Source organism: Varanus komodoensis, unplaced genomic scaffold (genome assembly GCF_004798865.1).
Source record: "Varanus komodoensis strain SLA01 unplaced genomic scaffold, ASM479886v1 scaffold24, whole genome shotgun sequence".
Lineage (NCBI taxonomy): Eukaryota > Metazoa > Chordata > Lepidosauria > Squamata > Varanidae > Varanus > Varanus komodoensis.
In genome coordinates, this window is record NW_025335641.1 from 2,896,757 (window position 1) to 2,907,934 (window position 11,178).

Consider the following 11,178-nt stretch of genomic DNA (forward strand, 5'->3'; position numbering starts at 1 on the left):
TTTTTGTTTCTGTTGCTAATGTGGCCCGGTGTTAACGAGTTGCCCTTAATGAGGTTAAAGTTCTTATCTAAGCAAGTAAAAGGCTGTTTATTACTCAGGGACTGTAACAGAGACATATTATTCTTTTAGGATGAGCAGTAGATAACCAGTCATATGCTAGATTGAGTTTTAACTGGAAGATGTAGCTGACAATAAAAAGTGTTATTGGCACTAGTCCGAACTGGTACATCTCTTTTTCATTTCTTTTTCAATTGTGTACACATTACAGTTTAAGACATTACTAATGAATAAGTTGTGAGTTGGAACAAATGCAGTCATATTATAAGGTCTGGCCAACAGTTAAGATCTATGAAAGTTAAATATCCTTTTCCAGGATATGCTTAGCTGGTCACTGGTGAAATATTGGACTGATTCCATCATATGTTCTTTGTAGAAGCTGGAAGTAGGGTCGAGATGCTGTCCCCATCTTTTCCTTCCACTCTGTGTGCACAACTAAAAAAGGGAGATTGGATTGGTAGAAAAACAGCTGGTTTACACAGTTGGTTGTAAATATATACCATACTCTAGACATATAAAAGTTACTGGAATATTAAAAGCACATCCAATGAAAGTGGATGATGTCAAAAATAATTTGTCTCTACCAGTGCAACATTTCCAGTTTTCTGCTATGGAACACCCTTGATTTAACAATGGTAAATGCAGTGCAAAGAAGAGGTGGGCATTTGAGGAGGAAAAAATCTGTTTGTTTCATTTTCCTAATTCACAATTCCAGCTGCTACCATATGCCATTTTCCTAATTCGAAATTCCAGCTGCTACCATATGCTCCATAGAATAAATGCCAGCACTGAATAGAACATATGCCAATGAGCTCAGGCTTCGGCACACTCAGCCTCTGTGTAACTATCATATTTCCTTTGGGTTCCACCTTAAAGTCCATTTTTTACAGGAAACCTTTGGATCTTTCCCCTCATCACTATGCCTGAATGCAAGCAGGCCAAAGTATATTGAAATGAAATCATAACAAGTTCTTCCCATGTTTAAGCATGGCCCCAGTTACTCCTTCCTTTCTTACTTCCTTATGCCTATATCATTACATCATCATCATCCCTTAGGGAAGTTCCAATACTTTTCCTTTGTATGCAGAGCTGGTACTCAATCATCATCATCTATCCATCCATCCTGAGGGAAGCTTTGTATCTTTTTACTTGTCTTTTAAATGCATAAGACTATTTATTTATGCAGCAGATACATAATTGTCCCTTAAGCATAATGCTGCTTGGGAAGCATGCACTTAAAATGAATGCAATCTTATGGAAATCAAAGTTCTTACCTCTATACAGGACCCAAGCATGGGTGGGAAGTCCAGACCCCATTACCATGATGTGGGGGAAACAGAAAGAAGTCAACACTGCTGGCAGGCTTATAGGCACATGCCCACATCAAAAACAACATGCATGGCTATAAATATGAATCATGACATTATACATATGGAGTGGATCATGGTATGTAGCTCAAGCTGTACAGATGCATGCCCCACACTCCCAAAATAATATATAGACTCTTCTGATACATGTTAATTCTGCACCTTTATCTATGTTGAAGTATAATAATACTAAAAATGACAAATAACTTTTAAGTTAGGGTGTTGGGACTATCTATGGGGTGCTACTGAATAGATAAAAATAATGGGAATTCTTTTATTTAGTTATTTATTTATTTAGCGGACTTATATGCCGCCCCATTCGCCTAAGCCTCGGGGAGGCTTACAAATAAATAAATATCATTAATACAATAAAATACAATTTGGGTGGCTTAAAAATATATAAATATCATTAATACAATAAAATACAATTGGAGACATCCTGGCCAAAGTTGTTAAAATCAATAAATAAAATCAACAATTAAAATGCCGTTTAAATAAAAAGGTCTTGGCCTGGTGCCGAAAAGCAAATAACAATGGCGCCAGGCAGACCTCTCTGGGGAGCGCATTCCATAGGTTGGGTGCCACTGCAGAGAAAGCCCTGCTTCGGGTGCTCACCTCCTAATGTCCTTCACAGAGGGCTCCCAGAGAAGGGCCTCTGCCACTGATCTCAAAGGGCGAGAGGGCACATGGACGTAAGAGCTCCTTTAGGTAACCAGGACCCAAGCTGTTAAGGGCTTTATAGGTGATAACCAACACCCAGTTTTCAATGGGTAGCCAGTTATGTGAGCACAATGCTCAGTCCCCATCAGCAACCTGGCAGCTCTGTTTCTCACCAATTGAAGTATCCGGACCGTCTTCAAGGGCAGCCCCATGTAGAGCACGTTACAGAACTCTAGTTGGGAAGTTACCAATGCGTGAGTCACTGTCGCCAGGCAGTCGTACTCCAGGTAGGGACGCAGCTGGTGAATGGATTTCAAAAGGGACAAATGCCAAATTCTGCACCTAGGAAAAAGAAACTAAATGCATTGTTACAAGATGGGGAACACTTGGCTCAGTAATACTGCACGTACGAAGGCTCTTGGAATTGTAGATGACAAACTGAGTATGAGTCAACAATGTGATATGGTGGCAAAAGGGGCAAATGCTATCGTAGGCTGCATTATTAGAAACATCACATCCAAATTCCATGTAGTACTAGTTCCCCTTTGCTCAGCACTGGTTAGGCCTCATCTGGAGTACTGTGTCCAGTGCTGGGCACCACAGTTTAAGAAAGAAGCAGACAAGCTGGAAGGTGTTCGGAGGAGGGCAACAGGATTGGAAACAAAGCCCTGTGAGGAGATATTGGAAGAACTGGACATGTTTAGCCTCAGCTGAAGGAATTTCTGAATGTTAGAGTAGTACGACAATGGAACCAGTTACCTAGTGAGGTTGTGGTCTCTTCCCCTAGAGACATTCAAGATGCAAGTGGACAGCTATCTGAGCAGGATGGTTAACTGGGAGATATGCACTGACTTTGGACTCAAGGCTTTGGACTCAATGGTCCTCTGGTCCCTTCCAATTCTGCTCTTCTATGATGATTCTGTGATTACAGATGGCGAAAAAAAGTACATTTAAATTTTAGTGAATCTCTCTGTGTGTGTATTTCCTCAAAATGAACCTGGAACTGGAACTTTTAAAGAAATACACGGAGATTATAAATTTTGCCCATATGGCAAGTTGCGGCAGAGTTCTCATCCAGAATTAAAATAAAAATGATTTGAACATTTGCACACAAAGGAGCTACTGTCTGGCCATTTAGAGCAACATGCCAGGCAACCTTATCTAATGGGATCACATTTTAAGGGTCTGGCAGTAGGTACTCTTCACATACTAATTCTTACTTATCATTCTGGAACTGTTAGGAATAACCAATGCTCTGCACACCATTATCTCAAAAGGTTACTAAAATGCTGTACATGCTTAAAACAAGAGCTTTTTCCCCACAGCATCCTGCTCATTTTTATTCCTCCCACCTCACAGCAAGGAAGCCAAAATCCTGCATATCTGTCGTCATTACAATTTCCATTTCAGCAGATTAAATACTTCAGGTGGGAGACTTAGAGAGTATCCAAAAGGCTTTAGAAATAAAAGGAAGGTAATTTGTGTGACTCCAGAAACTCTCAGTCAGCTGCAGTGGAACTCTATTAGACACATGTTGCAATCTCATGTCTTAATGCCTTTGTCAATGTTAAGAATGGAATTGACTACATTAAATAAGAATATTACATTGGTTTGTGTGATCCAGGGAGTCACATTGAAAAGAGGCTTTCTAATCACTGTGCAGGATTACTGGGCACATTTAAAGAAAATGGAAGGGCAGCATGATTTAAGCACCCACACCCACATTGTTTGTGTGGTTCATGAAGTATTTTTTGATTATTGTACAGAGGGGGGCACCTTTCACATGTTATAGGCTGCTCAGACAGATTTGTCCAGTTCCAAAGAGGAGGTGGAAGGGAGCAGAGGACATGGCAGTTCCAAGGTTATAGGGAAGATTCTCAGGCAGAGCATGAAATCAGCTTGCCTTGGAAAAGGAGGGAGTCTTTCCAAAGTTGGAGTGGGAAGTGAGGAGGGAGAGTTACTCAGACCAGTCAGGACAAATCAAGTGACACAAACAGACCAATTGCAAGGTGTCCTCTGTTTCAGTCATTGAGCCCTCAAGCAGCAAGGGCCACCCCGAAGGTGGAATCAGAAGCTTTTTGAAAGGGATAGGGAGAGCGGAAGTTTCAGTTTGGCTTTGGCTTTTTACTCGGGCAAATGCTTCTCTCAGATCTCAAGAACACTCCATTGAGTTATACAATTCCATGACCTGTCAAGCTTTAATAAAATAATCGTGCTTCTAAAATCTCATCTGAGAGAGGAGGAGGGAGGAGGTGAGCCACTCACAATAGTTATAGGCTTCAATATATTCTAGGTCTAGAACTTCCCAAGGTATAGGCCGGTTTGTAGAGCACTTCCTCTCTTGCTTAGCTGCCATAGGCCACAACCCCTCCCCACCTCAACTGTACCATGTGGCAAAAAATGGGGAAAGGGAATCAAGCTAAATTTCAAGTCTCTATTATGGCACATGGCAGTCAAACTTTTTCTGAAAGAATGAGAGAGAGAAAGGGGAAAATGGGAGGGTGTGGTGGCTACTTTGGCTGCACTGTGGTATAAGGTCTGAGTCTATTGTGGCTCTTGTTAATACACTACTAGCAGCGAAGGAACGGCTGTGTTGTGGTGACATTCTACATCCAGCCTGCCATGACTTCCTCTAGTCTGTTCAAAGCCCTTTCGCAGATCCTTGCCATTTCTGTTATTTTTCTTTGGAAACTTTTGATGAACGGTTGGTAGCAACATCTACTGGAGAAATACCTCCAAATTACATAGCTGCACTATAAACACTCAAGCCAACAACAGTGGTATAGACCATATTCCTCCTTAATATATCACTAACAAAAGCAAATAATAATGTCTTGACTGTCCTAGACAATAGGCAAGGATAGGGCAGCTGATGAGATGAGCTGGGAAGCCAACCAGCATTCAGCAAAAATATCTAGAATGCAATCCAAACTTAACATTACCTGCTGGAATCAGTGGGAACTGTGATAATCATTGCACTCAAAGTAAATTATCAATCCCTCTCTATCCATATTATGTGGAATAGAAGGAAATGAGAAACGGATAAGAACCAACTACATTGGGAGTATTTCTTTCTCTTTCTTTGGCAAACAGAAACAAAAGTTTTCCCTACATTTACAGCTATTTTTTCCAGTGTTCAGTAGATTTTCTGCCCCTTATATACTCCCATCTGATTGATCTGGATACCAGTTCAACCAACAGTATCATTCCATGGAAATCCTCCTCGTTTAGCAAAACAATGGTTAGAAACATCCACTGATTTGTCTTATTTACTTCTCATTTGCAAGATGAGACATTTTATTTACAGCTTTCTCCGATCCACCAGGGATCTCTTGTTGATGCGAAGAAGCTTTGAAGAAGATATGTAGCCCAGAGCACTACTTCTTCCAGTGTTCTGTTGAGTTTGCATTAAGATTCCCTGTAGAAAATCATAAAATTGTTCCAAATGGACTCTTGATATACTAAGAACCCTAAAGCTTTTAAGGGATTTGTTGAGAGCTAAAAAGTGGCTATATCTTGGAAGAAAACTACATGTCAAATTTATATTATAATGCAATTGTGCTTTTTCTCATTCTAATGAAACCAAATATCCAGCAAATGTTCTGCATGTATTAGTTTGCTATGATAATTAGTTCCAAAGAAAAGTCATATAAACAAAATAATTGGCATCATTTAACAAGATAAAGTATGATGGTTTTCTCTACCCCACTCCAAATTGTCATTCATGTTGCAAATCACATCAGTTTTGGTCAGAATCCTGAATGAAAGATTTAGATTGCTGGGAGTGTCACTCTGATGTGCCAAATGTAATGAAAATTATGCCATGTGTTCAGTGGAACTTCCTAAACATGCATCATGTGAACCATTTCTCCTGAATCTTGCTAGGAAGGACAGAAGTGAGGGAAGGGAACAGAAACAGAGCATTCTAATTCAGCAAGAGATCTCCTGAGCATAGCTACTATGTATGCAGAATCACATCAGGGAGTTAGATGTAGGGCCTGCCTACGGCAAGAAGAATTGATCTTCTGTGAGAGGAAGGAATCTATTCATGGACAGTCCCTTCGTGTAATATTTGGGGAGCCCACTTCACACAGCTCAATCTATTCAATGGTCGATTGACAATCTGTGTAGTATTTTCAGGTAGGTGAGGGTAGTGCCATTGGAAGGAGGAAGCAGGAAAGTCTACTTTCATCAGCACAGTTGATCCACTGTGTGAATCTGATTCCAAACCAAAATGCTTATTTGTACGAACAGGATACAGATAATGCTCGTGAAATGACCTGGATGGCTGCAGTTCATGGGCGAGACATGATGACACATTTCTATCAGGAGCCACTAGTTCTTGCAACAACCAAGGACAGAATCTTGTCATACTCAAAAAAAAATGAAGAATGTATTTGTTTTAGGAACCTGTATATTTGATAACATTTCTTTAGAACAAACATAGCACTGTTGTGTCACTGTCCTGCCTTAGAAAGAATATCACCGAGCTGATATGTCACAGCTGGGCTGGGTTCAGGAAGTCAGGATGGTGTAGTGGTTAAGAGTATGGGACCGGAAGTCAGGTGATCTGGGTTCTAGTCTCCACTCAGCCATGGATCTAACTGGGTCATTCTGGGCTAGTCACAGGTTCTCAGTCCAACATACCTCTCAGGGTTCTTGTTGTAAAGATAACATTAAGAGGAGGAGACTTATGAAAGCTGCTTTGAGTTGGACCCAGTAGCTTTCTTGGCCACTTACAACTGTGTTATTCTATGATTCTATGAGCTCCTTGAAATGAAAAAGGAAGGATATAAATAAATATGAATAAAGGTAAAGGTAAAGGTTTCCCCTTGACGTTAAGTCCAGTCACATCTGACTCTAGGGGGCGGTGCTCATCTCTGTTTCCTAGCCGAGGGAACCAGCATTTGTCTGCAGACAGTGGCTGGCATGACTAAACACCGAAGTGCATAGAACGCTGTTACCTTCCCACCAACATGGTACCTTTGTATCTACTTGCATTTGCATGCTTTCAAACTGCAAGGCTGACAGGAGCTGGAATGGAGCAACGGGAACTCACCCCATTGTGCAGATTCAAATCAGCAGCCTTTCGATCAACAGCCCAGCAGCACAGCAGTTTAAACCACTGCGCCACCTGCATCCCTCAAATATGAACATGGATATATAAAGAGCCAACACCCAAGGGTTGAGTTTGTTGTATGGCTGTAAGCTATGATTTGTTAGTAAATCTGGATTCCAACAACATGAAGAACTATGTTGCAACACCAATCAAGATGCTAATTACAACCCATGCTCAAACTTTGTTGCTATCTGAAACCAGCCTATGTGGTTGAAGGAGATTTGAACATTTCTCAATTAATATTTGAATATTTCTGAATTTCTGGGTCTGCATATTATTCTAACCAGAAGGGAAACACTTCCTACAGCTTCTACATGTTGACTGCTTCATGCATAGTCATTGGGCCACATGGCAAACCCCTACAGACTTGCATCTTTCTATAGTGCCACAGGATGCTCCTTATGGCAGCTTACAATAGGAACTTTCCATCTGCTGGCCGATGTACATGGGGTATAGCTACATGCTTTAAAGCCATTGTGTGAAGCAGCTACTGCTCAGGGGGTGTGTATCAAATAGTCTCAATGGAGTGAGCATGATGTGTAGACTGACCATACGTCTTAATGGCTGTGAGGATTTGAAACCAATTGAGGATTCCAGTTCATCAGTGCAATTCGGAACATTTTAATTGTCCCTTGGGGACATAGTGAGCTCCCTGAGAACTTCACATGATGATTACTTCTACTTTCATTGATTTATTTTCCAGCAAACTGCAGCAGAGAATTGTGGCAGCAGATTTCAGGACAAGGCCTTGTGATAAAATAACTGAAAACAGATTTTTCCCTTAGAACTTTTTGTTGAAAATCCAGCAGTCTAAAGGCCTAACTTGACACTTCAGGACCTGTGTGAAAAAAATAACCACAAGGACATCACATCATGTATTTCTTTGACCAGATGTTACTGGGGAAAATGAGGATGACATGAGTCAATGGATCCCATTTATTTCCCATAACATCTACTAACATCTTCAGCTTACTGATCATGACCTTGAAACTCATGAGGTTAATTAATGACATGTGTATGTGCACATGTGAGCACACGGATATTTTTGATCATTTCTATGTACAATGTAAATTATTTCTAATTTGCATTGTGATAAAACTCTAATTTTTGATAAAACTCAAATGCCTCTGTGATGGATATCTCCCGGGGGGGGGGGGGATTTTTTTAAAGGAAGTTATTAAACATTTGTCTTGTCAATGCCTACATGAGTATTGTGTACCAGGAAACAGATGGTATTCGACTCCACTCCCTCCTAAAAAAAGAAGGAAATGACTTCAAATTCCAATCAGCATCCCTATTTGAATAGAGTAATCTAGTCTAATTCATACAGAATCCAGTCCAATCTGTATTTAAAATGTGCACTTACAAAACATTTGATTCCATATGCTTCTGTACTGTATATAATATGAAACAAGTGTGACAGAAAGTTGGTTGGTTCAAAACAAGTTGGTTCAAAACAAGAAGAATTGATCGTACCGGAAGAGCACAGCAAGGTTCGTGCCTGCAACGGCCAAAGTCTCCTGTGTGTGGTTATGTGATCCACACTTTTAAGCCTTACTGTCACACTCTTCCCTGCCAAAAAACCAAACCAAACAAACTGCCTATACTCCCAGAAGGATCAATTGACTTATATTCTTGCTCACTGGAAGCTAATTCAGAACAGTGGTTCATTGCAGCTTATCTTGCTTTTCAGAGGAGGCTTTCCAATCATATTGGCCAGAGCATCAGCTGAGCCAAGGTAGTTAGAGCTGTCTAAGGAGGCAAACCTGTGAGGGAACCAGCTCTCTGAGCATGAGGAAATGCAGTGACTAAGCTTCACTCCAGTGACAAAGCATCAGTTCCCATGTGAGTGTAGCAACAGGATGAGGCATCCAGTGGGGTCTACACTTCCATCCCTTCTCAGGGTAAGTGATTTAAATAAACAGTTAAAATATAATCAATGATGTATACATTATCCACCCACCTTCTCCTAGTAAATAATTTCATTTTCCAGGTGAGCAAACCCTATCTATCTATCTATCTATCTATCTATCTATCTATCTATCTATCTATCTATCTATTTATGGAACTTCTATGCCACCCCATTCGCCGAAGCCTCAGGGCAGCTCACAAACATAAATAAATAACATCATATAAAACAATATAATTTAACAGTATAAATTAAGTTGCCCTGGCCAAAGAATAAAATAAATAAATATTAACAATTAAAATAACGTTTGAATAAAAAGGTCTTCACCTGGTGCCAAAAAACAAATAGCGACGGCGCCAGGCAGACCTCTCTGGGGAGCGCATTCCATAGATTGGGCGCCACCGCAGAGAAAGCCTTCCTCCGAGTAGCCACCCTCCTAATTTCATTCACGGAGTGTTCCCGGAGGAGGGCCTCTCCCGCTGAGCTCAAGGGACAAACGGGCATATATGGACGTAAGCGCTCCTTCAGGTAACCAGGACCCAAGCCTTTTAGGGCTTTATAGGTCATCACCAACACCTTGAATTGGGCCCGGACTTCAATGGGAAGCCAGTGAAGCTGATGGAAAACTGGAGCCATGTGAACATAACGCCCAGTCCCCGTCAGCAGCCTGGCAGCTCTATTTTGAGCCAATTGAAGTATCCGGACCATCTTCAAGGGCAGCCCCACATAGAGCACGTTACAGAAGTCAAGTTGGGAAGTCACCAACGTGTGTGTCACTGTCGCCAGGCAGTCATTCTCCAAGTAGGGGCGCAGCTGATGGATCAGCCAAAGCTGAAAGAAAGCGCTTTTCGCCACCGCTGTCACCTGAGCTTCCAGTGAAAGCTCTGGGTCGAGGAGCAGTCCCAAGCTGCGGACCTTGTCCCTAAGAAGGAGTGCAACCCCATTGAGGACTAGGTTCAATTCACCTTCCCCAAAGCTCGATCTGCCAACCAACAGGACCTCCGTCTTGTCTGGATTGAGCTTCAGTTTATTGGCCCTCCTCCAGCCCATTACCTTGGCCAGGCACTGGTTCAGCACAGCCACTGCCTCACCTGGATTGGTGGAGAACAAGAGGTAGAGCTGGGTATCATCAGCGTACTGATGATTCCGCAGCCCACACCTCCTGATGACCTCTCCCAGCGGTTTCATGTAGACGTTAAACAGCAAAGGGAACAAAATGGATCCCTGCAGTACTCCATGGCATAGCTGCCATGGTGCAGAGCCAAAGTCCCCCAGCACCACCTTCTGGAATTGGCCATTGAGATAGGAGCGGAACCACTGCAAAGCAGTGCCTCCAACCCCCAATCCTGCTAGCCTATCCAGAAGGATAACATGGTCGATGGTATCGAAAGCCGCTGAGAGGTCCAGAAGAACCAACAGGGATGTACTCCCCCTGTCCTTCTCCCTGCAGGGGTCATTGTACAGGGCGACCAAGGCAGATTCAATGTCATACCCAGGTCTGAAGCTGGACTGAAATGGGTCCAGAAAATCAGTTTCATCCAAGAGTTCCTGGAGTTGTCCTGCCACCACCCACTCCAACACCTTGCCCAGAAACTGGATGTTGGCCACAGGTCTATAATTAGTGGCCATCTCTGGATCCAGTGATGCTTTCTTCAGGACTGGTCGGACTACCGCCTCCTTTAAAGGGGCAGGTACTCGACCCTCCCTCAGAGAAGCGTTAACCACTTCCAAGATCCAGGTCCCAATCCTGTGCTTGGCTTTGTTTATTAACCAAGATGGGCAAGGGTCCAATAGGCAAGTGGTGGGATGTACTCGTCCAAGCACCTTGTCCACATCATCAGGCCGCAATAACTGAAATTCATCCATTAATTTTGGACAAGACGGCGACATTGCTATCTCCCCAGAAGCCTCTGAATCACTAGTAGAGTCTAGCTCGTGACGAATCTGAGTGATTTTCTCCCTGAAATGCTTGGCAAAGTTGTCACAGTGGGCCTTCAAGGGTGGAACCAGATCTTTCTTAGGGCCAGGACGGACCAGCCCTTGTACCACCCGAAAAAGCTCCGTCG

The 11,178-nt window shown here is 42.3% G+C and overlaps 1 long non-coding RNA gene across 1 annotated transcript in view; it reads left to right on the forward strand.

The window, feature by feature from the left end:
* LOC123024581 overlaps positions 1 to 9,218 on the forward strand; it is a 47,469-nt gene extending 38,251 nt beyond the window's left edge. The window contains exon 3 of the long non-coding RNA XR_006414955.1: positions 8,897 to 9,218. This is a non-coding gene — a long non-coding RNA (uncharacterized LOC123024581). The remainder of the gene's footprint in view (positions 1 to 8,896) is intronic.
* The last annotated feature ends 1,960 nt before the right edge of the window (positions 9,219 to 11,178 follow it).